Genomic DNA, 24557 nt, shown 5'->3' with positions numbered 1-24557 from the left:
CTGCCGAGGCACCATCCAAAAAAATCCGCACCCACACGCGCGACGCGGCGCGTGAACCTGCAAGCACGACCGGGCACGCACACGCGTACGTGTGAGTTGCCCGGGCTCCCCGACAATGGGGGAGTTACCTGTTGAGCATACAGACAGGTGACACCCCACATCCTTTATTCCGTATATCCGTTGCGTCGTATTTTATCGGTCGGAAAGTTTGATTTCTCGCGCAGCGCGGCGCGGGGGCCACAATAAAAATACGCGGCCGGCTCCCACGCCGATCAGCAGTCAAGAGCGAGACTCCGGATTACTTTCATAAATTTTCCCCCTCTGGCGCGCCGCGGCATTCGTCGATCGCGCATCGCCGAGGATGAGTAATCCGGAGCTGGCCATTGTGCGTACGCGGTGTGTATCGCCCCTGCCGCGGGCTTTCGATCGAACGAGGGATTCAAGAAAACGCTGGAAGACGAAAGAAAGAAATTACGTCCTTGCTTGAAGCACGTTGCGCTTGATATTGAGTGTATTCTGGCTTCAGCGAGGGCCTCGCATGGATTTTCATGAGGCGTTTTTTTGAACGCGTTGGCTCGAATGGCGTGATGGCTGGTGATATAAATTTCCATGGTTGGAAAGCTGTTTCCATTGTCGAGATAACTTTTCGATACGCATCGGCGGATTGTTGACGGCTGCGCGCGGTGGCGGTTAAAATTGGAAATTCCGCGTCGAAGGGGTTCGCCGAGGATATTTGTGGGCGGGCTGTTTTCGATTGGAGAGACTCCCGGGGATTTGGCATATCCGTTCTGTACGTGGCACGGTGGTGCGTATAAATTAGAATCAATCAACCTCGCTTTTCCAGACTTTCTCCAGATTAGCATCACGTCCGGCAGTTATAATTTGTGAGCGACCCCCGCTGTGGCCCGGAGCCGAGTCAGGGGGTATCCTGGACCCCGTCGGCCGAAACGTCACGTGGACAGTACCCTCGTCAATATCGATACGCTCGCCCGGACCCTACATGCTGGAGTATCACATGGAATTGGAGTCAAACTTCTCACAGACGGCCGTCGTGAACCAAATTAAAATCCTGTCAGAATAATAATACCACGTTAACGTTCTTTTGGAATTCCGGGTCTCGCGCGCCTGCAGACAGATTCCTATGATGATGCTTGAACATAGCAGTTATGGCAATTGTTGCGTCCATAATCGCGTTGTTGAGTGCTATCGATGTTATGCCTGAAAATTCTATTATCCGAAATTATTAAGAAAATAAAGATGTTTCGTGCAGAATAAATAAAAATATAATCACTAATCAATCAATTATTGAATCTATTTATTGATAGATAACTTATTGATAACTACATAACATGTGAATTCGCTTTACTCAACCGCGAAAACAGACATAAATGTCCGGAAACAAGCCTGTGCTCGTTCAGCGATGCTTAATCAGTGAATAAAGATTTCTTTTATCGGTAACCGCCGATGGAAGATCGTTCCTACCTTGAGAACGTAAAGTTACGCAGCTGCTACGGATAATCCAGCTCGTCGTTGCACTTCCGCGAGGTACTGCGTGCGGCAATCTTCCCCCGGAGCAACCGAGATTCTTCCCTGAAACTATCGGTACGTATGGTTGGCGATAAAGCCGCACATACGCGGCGGTGCTCCATATATTACACGGATCGTAATCGGTCGTACAGAGATTACGGGCGAGACCGTGTAACCTGTGCGCGGCTCCTTTCCGAGGCTGTACCGGGTGTACCGATTCTTGCTCGACTTAACGATTCGACAGAGCGTCGTCTCACCGTCGTCGTTTCCCTCCTCTTTCCCGGTTCGATGTTCGGACCTAGCGTAAGCGGCTCCTTTCCAGGATTTATACTTGCTAAATTGATTGCCGGCGAACTTAACGATTCGGCAGTAAGGTTTGTCTTCGCTCCTCCCGGCCTTTGCATGCCTGCGATTTTGCATGTCACAACGGCCGTTCTTCAGCGTCGACGCGATATAATCGCTACCTTCATTGATGAACATGTTGATGATCGCATCCCTGTACATAAATCTTAATTAATTAATCATTAATAAGTAGAAATAAGGTTTTAATAAAATTTAAATTCGTGGCAGTCAGATAAATAATTATCTTGAAATGATAGGAATATCACACACTCGCGTATCACTGAAAATGTTAATAGCCGGAGAAAATTCAAGTAATCGAACGGTGAATTGCAGGTATAAATTTGGGGTGACATCCGAGGAGGAGATGCATGTCGAAGAACGGATATCCGCGCTTCCTCCCACGTCATCCACGGGACGATCAAAGTTCAACCTCCATAATCTGGCCTAATCATGGCCCGGTGCCCCCGCGTCTCGACTTGCTAACTTCTGTGACGTGTGCCAAGTCGCGGCGGGTTGCGCGGATCCAAAGAAGAGGGGCGGGCTCCGAGTAGAAACGCGGGATGAAGGGGAGAGCGAGAGGTGGTATATCAGTATCGCTCCGAGTAGGTTGCCAGGCGGGAATAAACCGTTTATCCCATATTATAATTAGTTAAATTCTTCGGGACGTGGAGGTGTCTTTACACGTCACTCAGCCCACTTCGCTTCCAGGCTCATCTACCCTCTCGCTCCAGCCTCGTGCATCCTCCCTCCTTCCCATCGCTGCCTCCTTCTTCCCTCGTTCACCTTCCTTGCCTTTCCACGACAGAGACGAGCCAGCCGTTCCGACTTAAGTCGTTCACCCGCTTCAGCCTCGTGAGCGCGCGCGAGGAGAGGAAGATACGCAAGATATTAAACTATCTGAAAATTAGTTAAGTCTTGTTTAAAAGTTAGCCGACCAGCCGGGCAAGTATTGACCGCGAGCTAACGATGGCGGTGAGATTCGACAGCGTGCATTTACGGATGAATCGATACGTACGCGTAATTTCTATTATCGAATTCCGGTTTTATTAAAATATTTATTTTAAAATTACGGTCTTGCCTAATATTTTGTTCTCTGTGGAAAATACAATCGCAATGACAATTTTGTCGTGCGAATATCTTATTTCGATTCATGTCACATCGCGAGTACTTTATCGCGATTTCATACATCTCGTTCTCTCAGCGATTTCAGAAAACAGTCCGGGAGTAAGCCAAATAGCGATTTCCTGTCACAGTGAGCGAAAAGTTTCTTAATCCCGGGGACTAAATATTCGCGTTAACAAGAGTGAATCTCGCGAAGGAGCTAATGCATTTGACACGTTAACGTCTGTTTTCTCGTCTTACACTCTTGCGGGAACCTGGAGGTGTACGTACGTCCCTTAAGGGCATGTTACAGTACTCTTCGAGCCACTTCAGATTCTCTCACTCCGATACCTCCGCCCGTATCATTACCGTACCTACCCTCGAACGAACTGATGTGCACTCGTATGTACCTTTGCCGCGCAAATCTCTCTCTCTCTCTCTCTCTCTCTCTCTCTCTGTGTTTCTGTTTCTCTCCTTTTCTCTCAATGACGGCGCGTCGATGCGAGAGCAGAATAAAAGGTACGTTTAAAATTTTCCTGAACGCACTTGAACTTTTGCGCCTCGGGTGATGTGGGTGCGCAAAGTTCCTGTTAACATAAACGTTGTAATTCGTTTAATGGATGTGATAAGAATATTATTATTTGCCTTCACTCGCCGGCATAAATTATGCATGCATTGCGCTGGCATTCGTACATGTTGCATTAGGCAAAAATATAGACGCAGGAGCCACCCCGATGTGTACTAACGACGTGAAACTTTGAACTCGGTTTGAGGTCAGGTACGCGGCAGGAACCCGTGGATTTACTTAACTCTTTAAGTAACTGATTTTCCAGCGTCGCCTCTCTCTGCTGTCGATGATCTTTTCGAGTTACCTTCGCGGAACTTTGTGCCAAGTCCGCTTAATCTCCGCTATGTTTTCCCGTATTTTAATAATCAGACTGATAAATAACATTACGCAAAGTATACCTTGATTATTTCTGAAACACGAACAGTGTTTCACGGATAACGAGAGACTTGTCGCTCGCAAGTGCATCTTAAAGCGCGTTTTCGCGGGTTCTTCGTGGTACCGGCGATCGTTGCTGATCCGAATGATTCGGCGAAAGGCAGTGTCTCACAGTCCCACCATCATCCTTGCCCTCCCATCCACGCCCTATTCCATCGACGTCAGGCCGCCATAACTCGACCAAGCGAAACAGAACGGAGCGTACGAGCGGCTCGCCGTAGCGGAATCTGTGTGTGGCCACGAAGGCATGTATAAATACGCGAGGAGAGCTGCGTATAACAAGTTATGGCAGATAAATTTATAGCATCTCCAGTGAAACGCCATTACTTTAAATGCACCCCTCTACTCGGCTGGGAGAGAGAGAGAGGGCCGTCCTTCTCTGACCGCACGATTCTACCTTCTCTCTCCCTCGACCGCCCCTCTCGCGAGGGCAGAACGGTCTCTATCGACTTTTACGATTTTTAAATAGCTCGCGCGAACACTTTGGACGTCGCGGTGCCACGACAGCACGTGGCCTTTTGTCTCACGCTCGGCTGCTGCAATCCCTCAGCGGTTGCAGATGAAACGAATTAATAATACAGCACGTAACATCCTTCATGCATAGATAATAAGGTAATTAATCTTACAACTGGTAAAACTCCTATGCCAATTAGTGGCCCGTGACATTTTTCTCACGATGCCCTCAGATGCGAACAGCATCTTCGAATTTTGCGCTCTCTCGATCTATCGAAAAATTAATTCTTCTCATACCCAGCATCGTGATCTTGCAGACGCAATTATTATAGATTTTGACGATTTTACAAGGTAATCCTTACAAAAAACACTTCCTAGTTATCACTAAAACCGAATTATCAAACTGATCGAACGCCTATGATGCTGAGATGCATTGCGAATCGCATTCGCCCGATGCAGGCGGCCACATATTGACCAATCAACGATTCTCGATCAAGTAATCAAGGGTAGCCTTCGTGTTCTTTTACGCGCGATAATAATGGCATAAACTTTTTGCCGTGCCCCAAACGACGTAATAATGAATATCCCCCTTGTCGATCGCGGCAAATAACTCTATTAATTCTTTATTGTAATCGCGCGGTCCGTACGTTTTATCGTATTCACTTTCATCCAGCAATATACGATATTCCGCAACGAAAGGAGCAACGACAGAAGATTCTCTCCTTCCTCGACGTGCGGAGCAGCCACCGGAAGCCGATTGACAGGGTGACGTTGGTCCTTCGATATCGATCGCGACGCGACCCATAAGAACAAGGGGTCCGGCCGCGGTGGGCCTTCTTCACGGCCGTGGTATGGTGTGCCCTATAAGAAGTGATCGTTACTGCACGCCGCCCTATAATCTACACGGGCTAATGACGTCCATTACGTTACTGCGCGCCTCGGCCGCACTTCAGACCGCTCGCGTCGCGTCCACTCGCTTGGCCACGGTTGGGCCCGATACGCGACTCCGGTTGTGCGGACCCAACCGGCCCGGCGCGCGAAACGCGCCGGGATGCTCGCGGAAACCACGCAGACACGATCTAACTGCCTGGCGAGCCATTTATACACTCGCAGCTGCAGCGAGCTGTGAATTCCGTTGCGCCTCGCGATGACACTCGTTGAGCGGAAGTCTTATCAATTCAAGAGAGTTCCGACGACGCCTTCGGAAATTCGGCATAACGGTCTTCTTTCATAGGATACCACCGAGCTTCCGGTAGACTTTGGAAGAATAGTATCAAAGCTTGGTGATAGCGTTCAGCGTGCAGTTTTCACGTTTTCGCGCGAGATCGGCAATTTTCTTGCTGAATGATAAGACTTTCATTGAACGAGTGACGTCGCAATTAATCGCACTCGGGTAACTAGAAGCGATGGGTTCACGCCGTCGTGAAATAGGTCGGCCACGACTTGCGTCGACACTTGCAACTTTCTGGAAGAAGGGCATCTCCGTGCATCTCTCCGCTCCTCCGCGCGTCGGTGTGTTGGGGACTAAGCGTCAATAAAGCATAAATAGTTTCGAAAGTTCCAACTCGCGCGCACGCACGCGCAAATACGCGCGCACACGCCGCGCCGGGCGGAAGTATGTGCGGTCACGTCTCCCGGGAGGTGTAGTTCCGAAGCGGGTGTGTATATGCACTCGTGGAATTTGTTGGAGTGTAGCGAACACGCGGTCTCTCTGTTGGACGTTATCGTCCTATCAAATAAAATGAGAGACGCGGAGAGAACGCGCTTAAATCATCGCGCGGATGCCCGGGACGTGAGCGAGCTCGCTTCTTCTCAAACCAACGCAATCACTCGCGAAAATGATTAAGTATTATTAAGAGAGACGTAATTAAAACAGATGTAATCGACGAGTAATTAACGCCTACATATCACGCCGAAGAGAGAAGCAGTTTCTCATAAAAGTTAACGGATTAGTAAATTGCGTACCTTCATCGGGCGCCCTTCGGCGGCCGAAAACGTCGAGGTGTGCGTGCGCTCTCGGGCGAACATCAAACGGGCGAGAAACGCGGAAGAAAGTGCTTCCTGTACTTTGGCACCCCCGGTGGATGGGCTGCGGTGAAAGGTTGGATGTTAGACAGCGTGGAAGAGTCCTTTCTGGGTGGGCCATTTCAGGTTCAAGGTGTGGGTGAAACGGGCGCTACATACGATACGGCCGTCTCTTGCTTCGCCGATAAGTCGATGCGTGATTAGAGGGTGGCATTGTGCTTTGAGGGTTACCGCCCCCTCACCCCGCCGTCTTCTTCCTCTTCCTCTTGCCGGCAATAATTACAAGCGTGGCACGGGGAGGCACCTCTTTGAGCTTATCGATTGCTCGGCATTAATAATTGCGCGAGGCCGGGCCTCGTTGACTGCGAATAATCGGCCTGATCTACTATCCGGCGATCCCGTTATAATATTACCATTATCGTCTAATCTTCGTTGACTGCATTGCCGCGTAAATTATTCGTCGTTATTCGAAATATTTCTTTTACGAGTCCCAAGTTTACTCGTTAATCGCAATGGACTGAACGAGGAATCGCTTCTGTCATTTCATCGCGAACGATAACTTTGCGAAAAACGGCGTTCCGTTATTCTACAGCTTGCAAGCCCGAGGATAATCTCAACGGGTATTACGGTGGGAAGTTGTGTAAGATCTTTAAGAATGCAGCACGTCAGCTGAAAATCCATCCGCTCGAGGCTCGATCCTATTGCTGCCTTTCCTCCTCCGGTGCTGCGGGCCCTCGCAGTGAGTTTTGGGGTAAATTTCACGGGTCAAAGTATAAATCCGATCTCCGAAGGAAGTTGAAGGGGCGCGATAATCGTTACGGGTGCGAAGAGAATTCCACGATCTGCACGGATTCATCAAGTTTTATTCCTACCATTAGCATCCGCGATACTCGAGAAAACCGGTGCTCGCGGCGCGCTTGCATGTTTTCATTTACAACGATTTCGCAAGGAACAAGCGCTAGAGCGAAGATTAATGGTGTTATTAATTTTATCAGGCTCGATTACTGATGTATTTATTGCCAGTTTTGGAATATTACCGCTTTAGGTGGAGACTACTCGATAATATGCTTTGTATTAATCATCGATGTCGGTAGAGCGTTACCGTGAAAGTCCGTTCATTAAACGCTCAGGCTTTAACGCCTTACTTAAGTGGCCGCGCACCTACCCGCCTATATTTCCATGTGAATCTTTGCTCTTCTTCTGCAGTCCTCTCGCAGAGGAAATTCCAACGGTGGGGCCACTCCGGAGGCCGCCCGTTTCGCTTTCACGATCGAAGATGTCGTGTTTACCGGATCTACCCCGCAGGTGTCCCCAGGTAAATCAAGTCTCACCGATGAGGTAGAGAAGGAGCAAGGGAAAGATGCAGCAGTAATAAAAGCAGGATGTATGCCGAGAGAAGCGAGAAGCGTCAAAAGAGGGAGATAGAGAGAGAAATAGGAGGAGAGGGAACGAGACGGCCGGCAGTCTACCTCGCTCTCGTACCAAGGACGTATCGATATCCGTGTAACGATATCGCGTATGCCATCGAAACCGATAAATAACCGACAGCCCGACATAAATCCTGCCTTCGCTCCTTATAAATCCGGCAACGGATAGCGCGACGGACAGTTCCACGCGTTGCCCGCCGGATTTTACTAATTTTCTGTCGCGCGCGCTGGCTCGCCGCGCGCCATCATCCCGCCGCACAAAGGGAGATAAAGGGAGAGGACGCTCAAGCTTCGCGACTTGGCCCTCTTTCTTCCACGTTCGGCCGACGGATCCTCCCTCCCTCCCGCATCTCCCGTGGACCATGGTTCTCTTTCTCTTTAGACGGGCTCGGTCCTCCGCGTTCTCGTCTCGCTTCCACGTTCGGCCACGTGTGCGCGTAGGGAGTGGATGCACCGAGGCAATATATTTCTGGCATCCATTCCTCCTTTGCCTCGTTCATCCATTCATAATATGCATATGCTTTTGTCGTCCTGTCCCTGTTGGGTCCGTTTTTGTTGGGCCATTAGGGGCCCACGTATCAATTTTTCTTGTGCCCGCGACGCCACCACCGTCGCCGCCGCCAAACCGCCGCCACCGCCGCTGTGCTCGATTCACAGACGAGATCATCCCACAACTGAAAGGAAGGGATATGGATTCGCAATTCATTCGTGGATCTTGCTATTACCATCAATGCAAATTGTCATCACCTGGAGAATTAGTAGCAGAAGTAGAAAGTGACGTTGCAATATTTGAAACATAAATTGTTAGCACACAGTGACACGTGCATCAACAAATCAAAAATTCATAAATGTACGATTTATTATTATATTTTTAGATTAAAGTGCATATATTGCTTTATGCAATTTACTTGGAATCAACTTATTTAATATTGGTCGTATATAAATGATTTCTTTGGTCATGTTTACCAATTTGTTTCTCATTATTCAAGAATACAATCGATTTTCTTGTTCTGTCTGCGAGAGATAAAAATGATATATATCAGCAGTTTCTTTCAAGAAGAAAAAAACCGAAAGCCCTACATTCTGCTTTACAATTTTAAGACAAACTGGTTCGATCTGATTAGGTAGTAGCAGGTCACAATCCGGAGCACTTGGCTTTTAAGCAGAGCGTATTCGATAGGTCCATTCCTCAGAAGGGGACGATGATGAATCGAGTTTACCTCCGGACTAGCACAATTTTCTAATTGCTCCCGGTAATTAGGGGTTACCCGAAGGATCGTCTTCCACCGAGAGCTACCGGGAAAAATTACCTGGTAGACCTGGTTACCTTTCACTCCAATTTTTTACCATTTTCTCGACACTCTGACCTTCGGAGGAGCGTCACGGAAGCAGTTTAATCGTAAATTAAACCGCGGCACGGTAGATACTTTACAGTCTTCACGTACCGAAACGTATCCAATTAATTAAGGATCAATTTTTTTGAGAAAACGAAGTAAATGTCATACGAACACAAATTGTACAATTAGCAGTATATCACGAAACGTGCTACGCTAACATTGATTGTGGATTAGCATAATGGCACGTCCGAAATGCATGTTCCAAAAAAGAAAATACTAATCTTGTCGAAAAGATCTGTTATTAGGGCAAAAGTCGGGGTTCTGAGATGCCGCGTGCGCAGCCGGAGAGCTGCTGATTTACTTTATTTTTGGGCAAATTAGTAATGTTTTACTTCGGTCCGGTCTTAAGCGATTCTGGTGCGACTAAAAATGCAAAGGGTCGTGTCCGGGCGCGTGGAATTACCGGCGCGAGGTAGCCCCGCTCTCGAAATTCTCCCAGTATCTCGAGATTCGATCTCCCACAGACGGGAGACGTGATTGCGCTGTCTTACGACTCTCTTTTTCCTTTTTCTCTGCTTCCCGCTCTTCCTCCTCCACCTCCCCCCGCGAGGACCAAACCAGTATCGATATCTCCGAGGCAGGGCTTGACCGTCACTATCCTTGCCAGGGAAGGACGAAACTTATAACCCCGTAGGAAGGTAATGACTCTCAATAAACCATTGATTCGTGCGCCTGCATCGGCAGCCCGCAGGACGTGTCGCGTAAGGACTCAATATAACAGTCTATGGGGGCGAACGGGCCCGGGCGGCGGGGAGGGAAGTGGCTGAGAGACTTGCCGCGCCCAGGATCATGGACCGGCTCGTAAAATAAATTGGTGACATCCTGGAAGGCTGGTTAGGCGATTTGTGTGACGGACAACGCGCCAGCAGAAGGCTCGCCGTTATGAAGACGTCACTGTTAGTCCGTCCGATCCCGCGAGAACGCTATATCGGCAGATTCATTTGTCAGGGAGACGTCCGCGTCGCGCGGCTGGTGGTCCATCCACTTACGATCAACCTACTGATTTCTTTATCGGCGCTCGCGGCCTGATTGACTTATTATTATTTTGTCGAAGGAGCGAGCGGTTTGCCGATGACGTCGTCGGGTTGTTCAGCATACGAGAGAATACTTGGCAGAGAAAGGCGCGTACAAAGGCGCCCCGAGTGCGGAAGGTCTTCCTTGCAGTTGAGAATGTAAAAGACACACGCACACTTTTAATGTGTTTTATTGAATATAATATATTTAGTGCTATATATTATATATTGAATGGATTTACGCATGGTAATCACACATACACACAGGGAAAAAAAGTAAAAAAATGTTCTAAATTAATCAATAAGACGAATTAATTAAACTGCAAATACTTATTGTTATGCAATCCGTTAAAAAAACCATTTATTGTTTGTTGGAGATGTTTTAATATTTTCATATTGCATGAAGCTTCCTGTAAAAGCGCGTTGCTAAAAAATAAGCCATCGCGAAAAACTTTCCGCATAATGAAAATAATTCTGTGTGTACAACGGATAAGAACGGATAAGTTTCATCTCGAAGGATACCTAAGCTCTCGTGAGGCAGAACATTACGCAACGATTCGCAGTCACGATTCGCGATCGCAGTGACATTACGGTCGTCGAAATGTCATCACTTTCAGCTTATAGATTTTTCGCATCGGCAAAGATTGCCTAGATTATCTTGTCATAAATCACAAGGAAGAAAAGATATTTTTTCAACGTTTATGTGCAATAATAACTTCTAGTCTAACGATAAAGATCTGTATGATGGAAGACAAATGATCGTTACACGATATCTGATATGGCGTGATAATTTTCCTTACATACCTTAATATATAATTCTTGTAATAGATCTACGTGCCACTAATATTTGCGTAAAGAAACAACACACTGACATTAATCGTGTTCAAATATAACTTAGAATCACACAAACAGAAATATAAATTTTCTAACCAAATCTAAAAACTATGCTTTATTTTTCATTCTGTTGAATTTTTTCCATGTAACATGTAATATCCTTATAAAAATAATAAACCACCCTTCAATTAAAAATATTATAATCATAAGTATATGTACGATAAATACATTGTATTATAAATGCACTCTACTAGTTGCTCGCGGACCGAAAACGTGAAGAATCAGCATTTTCCCGAAATTAACGAAACAGCATACAAAGTGAAGATCATGAATATTAATGGAAAGTATAAATCTCACAGGCACGCCCATTCTGTCGATGGAGGTTAGCTCCGTGGTCTACCTGCGCCAGGGGCGATAGCCTGATCTGCAAAAATACATTATTCCGAGATCGGTGATCGAGAGGATCGTGGTCGAACGATATCTAAGGCGATATGTGTGTATAGGACCACCTAAATCATAATTCAAGAAAGGGAGAGGCGAGTAGAGAGAGGAGTGCAGTGCGTCACCCATTGTCCAAAGGCGGGTGTGGTTTTGTCGTTGTTGGACCAACGCGTAGGATGGTCTACCTGGGCCTCGCCGGGCCCTGCAGAGGGCTATGCTCGTCTCTCTAATGCTAATATAGTCCCCGAAATTGTACGAGGGCGAGACATGTCCCGTCGCTGAATTCTGCAACCATAAATCCGTTAGGCACCGTCAACGAGCATCGAGGCACTTTTGCGACATGTTGGTTCTCGTATAAGTGTAATCACCGTTTCCTGCCTTCAGTGGAATAATCAGATACTAACTCCTTCTTCATCGGCAAATAATTCCAGAACAACCGTAAATTGAGCAAGTGGTAAATTTCATAAATGAATCCTTATTTCGAATAGTTCAATACCATTCTAAGTAAAGTACTGTTTAATATATTTCTCGAAATATAATATAAATACAAAATGTTACCACTTTCTTGGAAAAAAAGTATACAATCAATCTGGAGATATTGATTGTACATTTAAGAATATCTCAAATGGGTACACAAACTATATTATCTCAACTACCTCTCTGAAAAAGTTGACACTGAACAAATCCTGATGCTCGCAGTTACGCGAGCCATGGTTCTCCCGTTCTCTTCATTCTTTAACGGCAACAGCGTTCAGGTATTGAATGCAAGCGAGTCCAAAGAAGGCGAACCGATGCCTGTTTTTGTCTAAACGCCCATAAATTCTCAGATAATGCAGGCCGTCTCACACGGCGTATCCCGGACGTCGCGGGCGGCGCGAGGGTGGTCAGAGCGGTCGGGAGAGAAGCGTACGACGGGAGAAAAGATATTATTAATATTTCAGAATTTATAGGGTGGCGGTATTAGATGTGAACCCGCTATACGAGCGCGCGGACGTATCGTGGAAGCTAGCGTGAAGGATCCAATCACGCGACTACACTGTCCGTTATGGCGCATAAATTGATATTATGTACGGAACTGCGCGCGTTAGCGACCCCCGATGCACGTATGCGGGTGTCTGACAAAGACGAGATGGAAAGGGGCACCTCCTCTGCCCGCTCCCCCCGCGTATTTTTCTGCTGCCCCCGTCGAGTCATCGAGCGGGTGTCAATTACAATTGCTGATTCGGGATTGATCGCATACGGGTGACGCTGGTAATCGTCATTAAGTGAGATCCCGCTCTGGACGGAGGCACGTTTCACGAGAAACTTTATGGGCATCGTCCGATGTCCGCCTTCGAGAAACGACACCATGGATAATTCGGGCTGACGGAGATGCTGAGGACCGATTAGGCGGAAGGAACGAGTTAAGGCAACGATCGTGATACCAATAAAAATGGAAATCATCGTATTGATAGCGGCACTTAGCTTTTTAAGCTGCTGGATCTTGCACGTGCGTGGAGATCAGTGTCTATAAATTTAAAACGCGTTGGAGTAGCGTATTACGATGTTAGTGATAACAGACAGAGATTTGAAGATAACGCGACGTCCGCTATGTTCGTAACAATGATATCATCATGTCGGATTGTTCATTGGATTGTCCCACGTGGCAGCGCGTTTTCAGGAGCTGAATATTGGTCGCGTTGAACGCCGTGGACTTTTCTTCGTAACGTGAATGCCATAAGCGCGATAAATTTCCCCTTCACAAACGACAGAGAGAATTCCAAAAGTTCCCGATTCAAAAGATGGCGGAAGACGGAGGCACCGGGAAAAGAGAGAGAGAGACGGGAATAATGAATTATGCATGAAAGCTTCGATTCGCGGATTAAGCGAGCGCAGCCCGTAGTTCTAGTGCCTATTCTTCGTCGTGGAAGGCGGAGGTAACCAAGCGGAGTCGTCCGTGGCGAATGTCGAAAAGACTCGGACCGTATAAAATGAAGTGGAATCGTCAAAGGCACGGAAATCCGTGGAAAGGATGACCAAAGCGATCCAGTTTCCTTTGAATAACTTCATCCTCGTTACCGGCATCGGCGAGACGACAGTAGCCGCGCGTTGTCACGCGCAAACCTGCAGGGAATAATTAACTTGTACACGGTATGAAAATCTTTCTGTCAACGCGTTGTGCGTTGCACGGCTCACGCGCGCATTTTCGCGTAACGCGTATTCTCTCGCCGATCTCTTTCTCTCTTTCTCCCTTCCGTCGCGAACGGATCATACGTAATCCGCGTGTCACAAAGAAGCGCGGGACGTACTATCTTCCGCGACTGAAATAAATTAAAAACTCAGAGGTGACATTTTTTTTCTTACCGTAATGTTAGTATATTAAGTGCAACTGGGCCAGCCGGGAAACGCGAGCGCTTTAATCGCTTCTCTTTTAACAATCCGCTCCGCAAGTATATCATACATTTATGATTAATCGCGTTTATCTGCGTGTCTCGCAGTCGAGAATCCTTGAAAGCTCGCCGAATTCTCGGTACTTGCACGGTAGTTTCACGGAAACCGCGATGCCAGGAGGGCTGCGCAGGTCGAGCTTGCATTCTGGCACGTATGGTAGTTTCCAAGATGGGTATTTGATAGGATGCGGCCACGTAGGATACGTATACGCGGCGTATACTCGGTAGATTAGGATGATATAATTACGACATTAACATAAGTCACCGGGCAGGCACAACCGCGGAATAGTAATCGTGTCGAACACGTGTGCGCCATCGTCATCGTTTGTTTCGTTTTACTGCGCTTTCGTTCCCGGCCGGGTCCGCCAGGTTCCTCAGGTTCACGAGAACACCGTCCGGGTTAACCTTCGCCTAAATGCCGAGATATTTATCGCGGACCGTTGAGAAAATCTCAGGAAAGCACCGTCATTGCACGATCGCAGCGTCGAAAATTCCCCGTCTTGGTCCCGCGCGTCTTTAGCGCAATTAACGTGATCACGCTAATCACACGAATAATCTCCTCCAGGGTCTCTGTAGAGAGAAATATGTATCAACAATTGTTTTACTAAGATATCGATTGTTTATTTATATGACATGTATTTTCATCTCGCAGTTTTATCCGCGAGTCTAATTCCGATCCGTGTAATTATACCATTATCCTGACAGACAGGAGAAATCGTAATTTGATCGTAATTAATCTTTATCGCGTCTCTCAATTAGAAACGGCTATTCGAAGTTATAATTCAAGCCTCGTCAATTGTGCAACACCTCGGTGCAGTTATATAGTCACCCACCGCTATTTTTCTCTTAATGCATTCCGGATTTGTCAATAATGTTGAATATCTTACGAAGCCACCAACATTTTTCATATCCAATTTTATTCGCATCAGCTGCTCTTTTTATTTGCAGACTATGGAAAGAAATCCGCAAAACCCAGGTACCGCGAACCGGAGCCGCTCTCTCATCGATCGTGAATTTCGATCACGATCACAGGGGTCGAGCTCGGACTGCATTGCGAAAGCCGCTACGCAAGTTGCCACGCCACGCCATCAAAAACCGATCGGTCGGTGACGCGGTGCCTTAAGACGCATCATAATTATCATGGATCCTCCCCGCTTGCGCTCCCCGTCCTGGCGATCTTCTCCGCGCGGGTGGAATACGAAGCAGCCGGCTTTCCCTGTATCAGGTACGAACGTTTCTATTTATGGCCGCCGGCTCCCGGGCCCCCGACGAGTTATGATATTGTTTCGGCCGGTTCTCGGAATCTACGCGATCGGTGACTCGGATAAACCGCGAATGAGAAAGAGAGGAAAAGAAGAAACGAAGTCGCGCCGATGAGGTGAGAGAGCGACCGCCTGGTACCTCGTCTCGGTGCGCACTGCGAGCGAACGAGAGAAAAGAGAGGAGAGGTACCAAGGCGGGGAGCAGGGGGGCGAGAACCAGGGAGAGGCGTATAATTTTATTTCTTCATCACCGTCGTGCAACGCGCCTATCTTTTATGATCGCCTCTGACCGCTTCATTAGTTTCGCCAACTTTCCGAAGGTCCCGAAACGCGGCCTGCTGTCCTTCGCTTGCGTCATTCACGCTGTTAATCATTGATAAATGCACGATCATCAGACGTTGATTCACAAAAATGCTGCATGATAAGAAAGGATGCTGCTGAATTCGATTTAAGAAATCGAATCGCTCTCACGTAACTCAACCAACTACCGTTACGACGATCAATTGGCTGCGACTATGCACTAGGACCACATTGTCAGTCAAATCGGTGAAACTTCGCAGCCGTGCAGCGAGTTGCATGCTGGAGCATGGTCGTTGATACGCTAAACAGGCTTTCCCTGTCGAGGAACTCGCGTTACCGTACCGCAGACCTCCGATCTGGAACTCTTTTCGTCTGACGCGCAGTCACATAAGAGAGCAGAACAGAGAGAGAGAGAGAGAGAGAGAGAGAGAGAGAGAGAGAGAGAGGGTGGAGAGAGAGGAAGGGGAAAGTTGACCCTCTCGAGAGTTGGCCGAGGTTAGTTATGGAGCCGACGGTCCCTGCGCGCGGTTACAAAAGTATTTGAATGGCTGTCGGCCCTTGTAAGCCGTCAAAAAGTCAAAGGGAAACCACTAAAATCAGTTAGGGATCTCAACTATGCGCGGGAGCGAGTGCGAGTGAGCGCGATGATGGTCCACGCGCGCGCGCGAGTAAGACAAGAACGGCTTCTCCGCGAGGAGAGAGAGATGCACTCGGTGCACGAGAAGCGGAAAAAGGATGAGGAGAGAGAAGAGGACACGAGCCCGTGTGGGAAGATGGGGAGTTTATGGAAATTTCTCTTCGGAGACCGTTATGCACGTCTCGCCTATTTCCGTGACCGAACGCTTATTGGTCACATTTTGTCCTTGAGACAATAGTCCCTCGTTCTTTACGGGCGCGCCGATATCTCAGTTAAAGAATTATAGCCGGGAAGTCGGCCTGGAACACTTTGGAACGTGGAGAACGTGGCGCGACACCGGTCTCTCGACGTACAAAGAACGGATTTATGGCGGAGCAAGCTGCGAGCGAAAAATCGTTTGTAAATACACGCTAATGCGCCAATTAATTCCCGTCCCGTGACGATAGAGGAGGAAGCTGATCAAATTTTCGTCGTTTGTATACTGACACAAAGGCGCAATGCACGCATGTACGTGCATGCGGGAGATTAAAACCTGACGCGTGGCCGAGTAACGCGCGCAACGACCGGTAACGTTTGAAAAGAGCCGCGAACGAGGGTGAGCGTGTTCGGCGTTTCGCCAAAAAAAAATGAATAAATAAAAAAGGATAAAAAATAGAGAAAAGAAAAAAATGGCCGAGTGCGCTCTCGCGCCTCGCGTTTGTTGCGTCAGCGACAAATCTCGGTCTGGGAACTCGCAAATTGCCAAACGCACCGGCATCAGAATTCACGTCGAGGACGATGACGACGACGACGACGACGACGACGACGACGACGACGACGACGACGAGCAATGTTAACACGTACGCGCGCAACGATGTGGCAACACGTACCGTCGGTTACACATCCGTACGCGGCTTCCAGCGTACACACACCGTACGTACCTACGAAGATGCGGATACATTTTTTACAAAACGTTTCTCATTCCGCGGCGCATTACCGGAGAAACGAGAAAGAGATGATGCGCGGAGGTAACTCGGACAAGGAGGGACATCGGGAGGACGAAGGATAGGAAAGGAGCAAGAGAGGAGAAAGAGGCGAGTCGAGGGGAACGGAAGAGGCCGAAGGGACAAGGGGTCGGGAGAAGGGAAGAAGGCACGGACCGAGGGACGAAGAACGGAGGGAGAGACGAGCCTGAACATTTCGTGAAACAAGGAAAAATGCGACTCCGCCGAGGCACGACCGCAGCATTTTTGTCTTTACAAAATTATGTATTCCGCGGGCCTCCGCCATATCTCTCAAAGCATAACAAGTTCCCTCTGTGTCTCCCGTTCCTCCTCCTCCTCCTCCTCCGCCTCCTTCTCCTCGTCCTTCTCCGTCATTCCGTCTCTTCCAGCGTCCTCTTCTTTCGCTCCGTTCTCCCCGGATCTGCAACCGGGACGCGTCTGTCCTTCTTCCATGCCGGGGCCATATATCCTGCTGCTCCGTAACGCGCTCTTCGTCTACCCCTCGCGTCTACCACCTCATATCCCCGTCCATCTCCGCTTCGTCCGCTTCGCGGCGAGGCAACATCCCACACCCACACACGCCGATCCACGTCTTTTCGCGGATCCATCCACGTCCGTCGTTTTCCTCCGTCCGGATGAGACTGCCAACTACCGAAATCGAATATCCGCGCGGCTCAGCCTGCATGAGGATAATCCCGCGGTAGCGGAATGCGAATAATGTCGCCCCGTTGATGCCCGATGCTCGTCTCTCCCTCGGCGTCGCGACGCCTCGTTCATCCTGTTCGGGATTAAATGATACCTTCATTACGAGACGGCCGCGGCGCGTTGCGAACAGAATCGCGAATAGCGCAGGAATTAAAGAGTATTAAAGAGCATCTGCTGCGATTTTATGCTGAACGAAAGCACGCTGACAGTTCCTGAAACCGCTTCAGAAATTGTGAAATGTAATATAGAGATCTTACCGGAGCTTCAGCAAAGACTCTCTTCGATCCGAGACGTTATCCCGCACGATCGCGCGCGCGGTAATCGATAACCGGCTGCAGAATGATCTCTCAGATCACCGAGCGGGTGATTGATCGACGTGCGACGTCTCGAGGGGCAGCGATCTTATCGGTTCCTTCACGCGATCGGGATCCGTCACCGTTGACAGCTACGTGAACTTTACGCGTGGAACAGCCGCTTCTTGACACGGATACCTTCTCCTCTTCCCGATTCCACCCCCTCATTCGTTTCCCTCTCGCCTCTCGCGCCGTTCTTTGTCTCAGATGTTGCGGGGACGATACGGCGGTGAAGGTGTAATGGATCGCCACACGACCAACCGCCCTAAAAACCCCGGCTGCCTCTCCCGGAACACCGGGGAAAGATCGGTGAGATTACATGGAAGCAGGGCATAATGTCCAAACAGTTGCTCGTCAACAACCGACTAACGGTCCACGACAACGTCTACCAGTGCTGATCGGGTATCCTGTCGAATTCCTCGGATGGGCGACCATCGAAGGTCGAAATCTCCACGGGCGCGTTGTGGACGCCCATGCAAATGGTCCTGGGAATCCGCTTCAACATTTCTTTAAATCTTTATCGTGTGTTTGAGACGCTCGTTCGATCACCGTCTTGATCGGCAGGAATATCGCGTGCTATTAAAATATTGCGGTATTAAAATATTGTTGCGTAGAAAAACGTAACGCGTTGCACACATAAATCGCTTCGTGTTATTATCAAGAGAAACCTAAAGAAACGAGTACGGGGTTGCTGCGAAAAATTTCTTAAATGGTTCCGCGAATTAAGCGGATCTCACGTCGACTCGACTTTGCGGATAGCGCGTCGAGATTAATCCACGGCCGCGGGGATAATACGAACGCAGGCGTTATAATCGAATCGAGCATCGGAACATCATACCCGGCGGGGAAATTTGTTACGGCGAGATTATTTTTGCGGCTCATCAATAAGAAAGTTTCGCCGGTGTCGTGAGAGACGCGATCCGTAATTCATCTATTTAAGGATGCGAGACTGCTCGCGCGCCGCCTCCGTGCAGTTTTAATGAATTCTTCAGTGCTCACCGGGAGAAAAAGAGCGATAGAGCGAGAAAGAGAGAGGACGAGAGCCGTTGAACCACGTTAAGCCGGCGATCCAAGATCGTTCGGGCGAGAACGACTTTATTGGACTTCCATTAAAACGAGAAGAGAGAAGCAGAGAGCGCAATGCGTATGCGCGTGTACACAGACGCGTATACGGCTGTCGTAAATCGATCGTTCCGCAAATTGCCTTGGCCTAACATCTGGCATCGCATTCGACTATCAGCCGGATCACATTCAGGCGGCGGTGAAGGACAGAGGAGCCGGGGAAAGATCAGAATTCGATAAAGCCAACTCGAACTCGTACACGGCGGTGTAAAGTGCTTTAGCGCGCGGGGTAAAAGTCGTGGTAAATTGCATCCGCAAGAGAAGGAAGATATCGGCGGTAAGTGACGGGAGAAAGACAGATTCAAGGAAGGATCGCGCGAGTTTTACAAACATCGCGATGGTAAACGGCTAATCGAATCGTCGTGGATCTCGCGATTAATCGATTCCGAGTTTCGCGAGCGTCTATCGCCCGCCGTCTATGGGCCATTTGTCATGGGGACAAACGCAGCCGTGCGTGCAAATCTCTTTCAGCGCGCGAATAGTTGCAGCCATGAAAGGGATTGCTGGCGCTGGCAATGAGAAAGGATATGGACCGTTTAAGAGCCGAACGAAATAGCCGAACAGTCTATTGTCCATGTTGCCCTTTACGTGGGTTATATTTTTGGAGTGATGAAGAATATGGCATCAGAATAAAACAATGGGCTCTTGTGTTTAATATTTTAATATTTATTATTAAATTACTGGAATATCATGGAGTATGGAATAATTTGATAATTAATAGAAGATACGCTGAAAAAGCGACGTTGACAAATGACGAAACCATAATGCTCATCGACTGTCCTCCAGGAAAAGTAATTATCTCGTTTAATCCTGCCTCGAAGATTCGATCATTAGGAACCATAGAGGCGTCATATATCGGACGAGGTGCGATCGAAGATTACCGGGAACACGATCATTACTTTGTGTGCTCGTCCATCGCGGTAAATTCCGCAGCCGTGTCCTAAAACTAATTAGGAACCAATCTTAAGTGGGTGGATGCGCGAAGCGCTAGCAGCAGAGGGGCAGTATCGAGGCATTCGCAACATCTTGCGAATGATTAATGTAAATTAATAACACCGACAAAAAATGTGAGATACATCGTGAGAGGTTGAGGATAAATAAACCTCGTAACATTTAGAAAATGACTCGTTAATTAACGACTCTCAGTTGCAACGCAAGCAGATGATACATTGTCGTCGAATCTCTTTTATTTGAATGAATGGGCGCATATATCTTGTCGTTAACTCCTTTCACATTTCTTTCCGCTGATTTCCCATCGAATTTCTTTTGTCTATACGACGTCCCTGACTTGTCCACGGGGCCGATGTTGCATACGGCAGAATCTCAGACGCCGTAGGTCCACCGCTTTTTGCAACCTCTTCTTACAGCCTCTCGAAGAAAAGACCTTCGTGGCTCTTTACGAGTTTCTTTAATAGCGATAAAGAGTCTTATCTGCGGATCCGTGGGTCGTTATGTTCGCTGAAGATGCGCCCAGGTCTGCACGCGTATAAGCGTACATACGAATCGCCTCCCCATGCGACACTTTTGGTCACGACGCTGTCATGGCCATGTCAAGTGTGCTTCTTCTTTTTTTTAGCATAGCATCATGTTCATACAATAAAGTACGCGTGTTGACGCGACGTGAGAATTATGATCGCGATTATCCTTCGTGCTTTGTTATACCCGGCAGTCGTGTTCAAGTGCCTTGCTCAAGCGGGATGAACGTTTCCATCGCAGAGGCTGTGTTTTTATTTTCTAGAAATAGCTGTGCAGTTCACGATTTGACTTTTCAATATGCTAAAAGTGCCATCTTTTTCATGAAATTCTCTCTGATGGCGTATATATCGTAAATGGCGTTTTCAAGCCGGCGCGGGCATTTGCAATGTCCGTACGCGCGGCAGATACGGGATATACAGTTTTCATAAGTCACAAATGGATCCGTACCGAGTCGCTTCCTCGTTACATTAATTAGTAACAGTCGAAACATTTTCCGTTCTAACGCTAATAACGCCGAGGCGGATACTTACTGAAAGGTGCACCATATACCGCGCGCGCCGTGCCCATTATTAATTTAGTTTTATCGAGCTAAGTACGCGGCTACCGCAGTGCTAATTGGAAGATTAGTTCGTACACATGTAAGTAGATCGGTGATTGCAATCGTTACAAATGAGAACTCGAACAACGTCGCCGAGGTCCTGCGTTTTCCTTCTCGCCCGCTTCTCTCTCGTCCTGTGAGAAAACGTTCAATTAGCCGCGGACGGAATCGACAGGACGTCTGTAACGACCGTCGTAAAGTCGCCGACGAATCACTGCGTTTCCAGGATCCAGTTAAGGCCGCTCATAAGGCTATCGATAGAGGCGAGATCGGTATCGGCCGGCAGATTTAAGGTCGCGGCATGCCCGGCATTCCTGATGATTCTATTTCGACCCTCCGTTCAACTCTGATTCCCGAGCCTGATGAGATGTGCTCCGGGCCTCATCTTTATATCATCGGATCGCCGATAAATTCAACGACCTTTCGTGTCTCGACCAACAAACTCTTTCCTTTTAGATCACGATTGTCGAGACAATCATCTGATGGAACGATTGGTGAGACACGACGACCGGATGATATCTCGTAATTTTTTAATCGAGTTTCGGAACTGTGTCGCTTCAACTTACGAAATCTATTGAAAAGAGCACGATAAATCGATGTCAGCTCAATGAAACATAAACTGACTAGAGAAGTATGTATCACGCGAATCAAGAATAAAATATCAGAACGCAGTTCATAGAAGAAAACGCTAAATGAAGCTTGGCGTACACACGAGTGCTCCATGGAGCGCGCACATCATCTCACAAAACTCGGCCGTGTGTCCGCTTCATCACGACGCACGCGTCCACAGACCTACACCTACACATACACACGCATACACACACGGCCAGTCGACCATTAACAATCGTAATAAAAGGCCCGTGTGCGCGATCGCGAGCGGCGACACGCGCGTGTCCCCTCTCGTCTCTCTCGGCCGCGGGGATAATTTTAATTTAAACAAATGGTCAGGGGGGCGGCATCTTTGTCCGCGTCTTGTATTATTTATACACGACTGCTCCGAGCGCACGTGCGCCGCTGTGTCATCGGCGGGACGGGTGCGTTGCCTCTTGTCGCGCGTCAATGTTTTCCAGAACCCGCCAGGTATACGTATACCTGGTCGGTACCCGAGTGCCCCCCGGCCGGCCTATGACCCTTCCTCGCACGCGGTCCCCTCCGTGGGAGAGACTCTCGTCTCCCGGCTCTCCGTTTTTGCGTTGATTTATGCGATCACGACTAGAGACGCCTTCTCATCATCGCACGCAAGTGGATTCGTAATCCTTTGTCCGGCCAGGCGGCCTGCGTTTACGCGCTCGCGCGCGGCTAATTGCGGGTCGGCTCGTTAGCCCGTTTTTCGCGAGAAATTATAGTTGTCTCGTTAGCGAGCGTTAGAGACATCCAGTCCCGCGGAATAAATCAATTTGTAAAAATTAACATACGCCGAGAGATACGCCGTCTTCGACTGGTAAGGTCAGCGCGGGGGCCGATCGTTACCACGCGTCTCGCGCGAAAGTGAATTCTCATTTAATTAGTCGTGAAATTATGTACATGGGAAGTAGTTGCTTTGATGTATATTCATTGATTCACGGTCGACATGAATATTTAGTTGCGATCTTGTTTTCCATCCCGCCTTACTCTGAGATAGAGACACTTTATATGTAATTAATACATTATAATTATACATATTACACTCTGCACAATAATTACGCAACAATCATATATAATTTTACTGAATAATTAATTTTATCATAATTTAATAAATTCTCTGAGCCGAGCGTGCTAGTCTGAGCACCGCACCGGCATAAACCGGGGGATTAACATTTTCGTCTATAGCACAGGAAATGGACTTTAAAATTCACTTCCAGCTGTAATCGTGCTCTTATTATAATAACTCCAGTGTATAAAGAATCATAAGGGGTGACATTTATTTTAGTTTACATAACCGAATCGGATTACAGAACCGAACATCACAGGTGCACTTAATGACGCCGGCGTAAATTTCACGCGAGAGCCCGACGCTCAGGCACGGCGTGTGCACTTTTCCTATATAAGATCGTAAAGCGAGGGGCCTGGCCCTTAATTTCTTATTCGCGTATTAACGGCCCCGAGGGACGACGACGACCGGCGCAAGCGGAAGCCGAGGGACGGCTGAGACGCGCGCGAATTCGTTCTGCCGGCGGAAGCCGGTCTGGCTGAATCCTCGCGTTTCGAAACTAATAACGGCCAATTGTCGGCGTATCGCGCACTTCGCCGTAATTGGAGGAATAAATTGAAAAATTAGCAGAACGCCGCTCAGTAGGCCTCTGAGTCATCAAGCGGGTCCCCCGAGCGGGCCCAGGCGCGATCCGTCGGGTCTGCCGATAATAATAACCGGCTGGAGAATGTCATACGGTCGCGTTCGCTCAGGGAGAACCGGACTGCGAGCGCAATTTATTGCGGGCCACGCCGGACATTACGTGGTCCGCAAAAATTAAGAAACCGCTTAAACGGTTTGAATCCGTTGTCTCAGAAATTCGGAGAGGCAAGACGTCCATGACGGAAATAATGAGACACGCGAATCGCATCATCGTTGGACGTTTTTTCGTAGGCGCGAAGTCGCATCTTGCTCTCGCTGTCAGGTACTCGTTCTCTTCGAAGTACATCGGTGTACGGTGCTCCCGCAATTGTTCCTCGTCTTACTTTCCGCTGGTGAACTTGAAGCCCAGTCGTACGTTGTGTTTTCTCACGACTTGCTTCACTCGCTTAATTGTGCAATGTTGACGGAATTGAGTTATAGTTCACATCAGCTTTCTGAAATTTTTGGGAACATTTAAAATGGTGACAGACACACAGCATCTGAAACACATTAATCTCTATCGCGTGTCCTACGAACAGCTAATAATAATTTATATACTATTTATAAATATTTATAATTCTTTGCGCAAAAATTTTAACATGTAATTTCGTTTGCATCACGTATACAAAAAGATACCTATGATCCTCAAAGCTGATATTAAGCCTCAGATTAATCGCGAGTGACGCGTCACTGACCGATAATACTGACCATCTTTTTGCGCGTCGCGCTCAAAGCTCGCCGTTTCCATCATCCTCTCGTACAGCGCGCGGCTTTCAATACTCTCAAGCGTGGGACTCAACGGCATTCAGAGGAAATAC

The 24557-nt window shown here is 48.2% G+C and overlaps 1 long non-coding RNA gene across 2 annotated transcripts in view; it reads left to right on the top strand.

Annotated features, from left to right (window-relative positions):
* Nucleotides 1-16811, top strand: part of LOC105276294 — a 380772-nt gene extending 363961 nt beyond the window's left edge. The window contains exon 11 of one of the 2 annotated variants that reach the window (XR_003406934.1): nt 14941-16811. This is a non-coding gene — a long non-coding RNA (uncharacterized LOC105276294). The remainder of the gene's footprint in view (nt 1-14940) is intronic. The other variant, XR_003406933.1, reaches the window with a different exon arrangement.
* Nucleotides 16812-24557: the final 7746 nt, after the last annotated feature.

The sequence above is a fragment of the Ooceraea biroi genome, chromosome 9 (assembly GCF_003672135.1).
Source record: "Ooceraea biroi isolate clonal line C1 chromosome 9, Obir_v5.4, whole genome shotgun sequence".
NCBI lineage: Eukaryota > Metazoa > Arthropoda > Insecta > Hymenoptera > Formicidae > Ooceraea > Ooceraea biroi.
Note: the sequence above shows the minus strand (reverse complement) of the source record. Positions and strands in the feature narration are given on the sequence as shown.